The 3,628-nt window shown below is 39.4% G+C and overlaps 1 protein-coding gene across 1 annotated transcript in view; it reads left to right on the forward strand.

Moving 5' to 3' along the window:
- LOC108731785 (Heterogeneous nuclear ribonucleoprotein at 87F) overlaps nt 1-3,628 on the forward strand; it is a 75,899-nt gene that overhangs the window by 55,251 nt on the left and 17,020 nt on the right. The gene's annotated exons all lie outside the window — the stretch shown is intronic.

A 3,628-nucleotide genomic window follows, 5' to 3' on the forward strand; every position in this document is an offset into this window, starting at 1 on the left:
CCGACTCCTCTTCTTCCTCGATGCAACGATCGACTTGTCTTTACGAATCAACCGACACTCCGAAAACGAAGATTTTCTTTTATGGTCCTCGTTTTTTTTCTTTTTTTTTATTCGTCCAAGTCGTGTACATTGGTTGGAAAAAAAACAAATATTCTGATGCGATACTGCTTGAATCGAGAATATGTGCGAAAAAGAATCAATGCGAATCTTGAGAAGTCTAAAGTCCGACAATTCGATGTTTAAGGAAGCAGAGTTTTGCATAACGCATAATGTATAAGAAAATGAACTAATCAAAGTCCTTCATTTCCTTCCTTTTCATGAAATAAAAGACACTGATTGATTAATTTTCTTATACTTTATGCATTATGCTAGGATCTGTGCTCCGACCTTAGTCATAAAAATATTTCTAATGTCATGAACGTGACAGCTCTACCACAGATTGTGGATTAACTGAATCATTGCAGATATAAGAATAGTATTTCCTGCGAGAAAAATTATTCCAGCACGTTGCAGTATAAAGCGGGGAATTGTTTTGAAAAGTTTGGGAACCACTGCTACGGAAGAATTAGACTTGTAACAGGTGCTAGGTATTTAGAAACCTGCTAGGCAGGCTGCATTGTCCAGACGCTGTCTGACCCGACTTGTGGAATATTTCTGTGATCATTTATCTTCGAGCTAAGACGTTATATCTCTGCGTATGCATCCGCATTAAAATTGCAGAGAAAATTTCCATATCGGGTTCGACTTAGTTGAGCATTTAATTAGATTTGATCACATCAATTATTAAAAATTATTATTAATACTATCGATGTCACTTTATGATTGGCTTAATTAAAATATGACAACAATTTTGCATTAACTATCATCATTATATAATCCCCGTGTTATATTTTTTTATATCCAAAATATTTAAAGTAAAATTCATCTCCAATCCTGATTTTTTCTTCGTCTTATACACCTACGAAATATCTCAGAATTTTGACGCTAATGTAATTTTTTTCAAAATATGTAGTTTTTCATTTTTTTTTAGCGAAAATGTGATAGCATTAGATACCATAGTAACTAATAACTTAATAAATAAAATTCAGCTAAAGTTTACTTTACAAATTAAACTATGAATACTCTCCCATTATTAGTGTTCGTCTTTGAGATGAAAATTAATGAAGAAATGGCTTCTTTATAACAGCTAACCTCAATGATTTATAGTTCGAAAAGTTTATCGGTATCTTGATATCTAAAAAAAAAGCGCCTTATATGCACGTGAACGTGCTATCCAGTGATTCCGAACCACCTTGTGTTCTCTTCACTACAGTTCGTCGTGCCGTCGTTCGTCATCGCGGAGAAAAATGCAGAAGAATCGCGAACCGTCTTCGCAAAATGATAATGAGCGGCTATTCATATATCATGGTTCTCGCCGAGTGGAAAATCCTGGCGGGAAACCCGACGGTGAGATACAGAGGTTGGTGGTGGTGATGGTGCCTCTTTGTCGCGCGTTGGCGCAAGAGTATGCAACTCGAATGTGTCTCCTACGGCCTTTCAGTCTCGTCCGGTCTCCGCGTATCTGCATTAAAATAACGGCACTTCAGCTATACGACACAGAAGCGGCACACTCGCCTAACGTGACTTCTCCGCCTTCGACCTCGAACCTACGCGGGGCCTCGCTCGTAGTCATTGGCATCTCCTTTCTATCTCTATTTAGTCCGGGGAGGCTCTGGATAATTCCAAGATTACGGAACGATCGCGCGATTAATTCTATAAAGCTGTTTATATTTTCAACAGGATGAACTGAAAAAGCAGTTATCTCTCACGTCAATATTAAGTTCTGCAAAAATGCTCGATCATAAATTACACTCGAAGTTAATTCGCTTCACCTTCTATTATATGATCTTTTTTTATCTTTTATATACAAATGTATTTATATAACATTTGAAGAATCTCGAAAGTTAAAAACTACTAAACTTGACAATTGTCAAGTTTAATAACACGATCTGAATCGTGAACCTTTCAACAGAATTCTTGAAAGGTTTTTTCATATTTTCTGAAAAAGATGTTACATTTTTTCAAAAAAGAATTTAACCCGTACTTAAATATTAATCTCGCAAAGATGATTAAATTGAAATCAATATCTTAATTAGCTTTTGATAAAGGCACTAATATTTCTGCTATGTGAGATATACAATTTCTAAGATGTGCCAGCAAATAAAGTTCGTTCATTGACCGCTTGTATTCAAGTTATAAATAAACGTTTCGCAATCGGACGTTTTACATTATCATTGTGATTAAAACTGTAATTACAAAACATGTAATTTCGTTTGAGAAGGAAAATGAAGAAACTTCAAGAAAATACATAACTGCCAACAGTATAACATGTTAATTGTTAATTGTGTTATCTTATCCAAATATTTGTCGGCGATCGTCGCATAAATTATTGCATTTCTACGTTTACATAAACTGCTGCGGTAATGAAGAAACAATTGCCAACATAATTTCCAAACTTTTCTATTTTAAAAACATATTAAAGTACTAGTAATAATTCATGTCGCTTTATACGAACCTGGAATATCGCCGTTACTAGAACTAGGATTATCGATGTCGCAAAAACGCTTTAATTCCAAACCTGTCGAATCGATGTTACACAGAAATAAGCGATATCAGGGACAATGTGTCCAACAAGAAAGGTCAATCTAATATAGCAACGATAGAGAAAGAGAATACCAATCAGATTTGATAAGAAAAGATTTCTCTTGCGAGGAAAAAGATAATACCAATAAAATTGATATTTCCATTCTCCTGATCGCGCTCGAACTGTGCCGAATATTATCGAATCCTCAAACGATTATGCTTGCCTAGCAACTGCCGAAATCGAGGAACCATCGATTTTGACAGTACAGAATGCTGAAAAATAAGCGCGAAGCGTAGAAATGGATTTAGCTCACGCATACCGTAACTAGTCAACGTCGCACGCATCGCCGTAAATCCCTCTTTCTCTCCCTCATCCCCATGTCTACCTTCCTGTTACCCTCCTCTTATTCTTGCACCTGGATCACGTTGCATTGTTCGTCCCTGCCACGGGACGGACAGAAACAGAATGGCAGAAGGCCCTGAAAAAGAAGATTCGAGACAAAAGGAGCAAGAAAGGAGCGCGAGAGAGAGAGAGAGAGAGAGAGAGAGAGAGAGAGAAAGAGAGCGTAGAGGGTCTTGGAACATAACGAGAAGGAACCGGCAGAGGTAGAGGAAGAGGATTCCCGCGGAGGTGGACGAAGGAAGAGAGAGATGGAGGATAGGGTCGGTGAGTACGGTAGGATACAGCGAGAGAGGGAGAGAAAGAGAGATGTTTTTCTTCCAAAGGGGACTTTTTTTGCGCTGGCTTTGCACGCTCGTCTCTCCTCGGCGAAGCGGCACGAACGCGACGCGCCACACCGCGCCGTCGTAGAAATCGTCCCCGTGTACCCGCCGGGAAGTTTAGTGGGGGCAAACGAGTTGTCGGTATCCCGCGCGCGAGAGTCGGCGCGGTTGGCGGTGGTGGTGGTGGTGGTGGTGGTGGTGGTGGTGGTGGTGGGGTACGATAGGTAGGGGCCGATAGGGACGGAGAAGAGTGGAGTCTGGGACACGAGGAAGGATGGCGGAG

This window comes from Mycetomoellerius zeteki, unplaced genomic scaffold (assembly GCF_001594055.1).
Source record: "Mycetomoellerius zeteki isolate Tzet28-1 unplaced genomic scaffold, Tzet1.0 scaffold102, whole genome shotgun sequence".
Lineage (NCBI taxonomy): Eukaryota > Metazoa > Arthropoda > Insecta > Hymenoptera > Formicidae > Mycetomoellerius > Mycetomoellerius zeteki.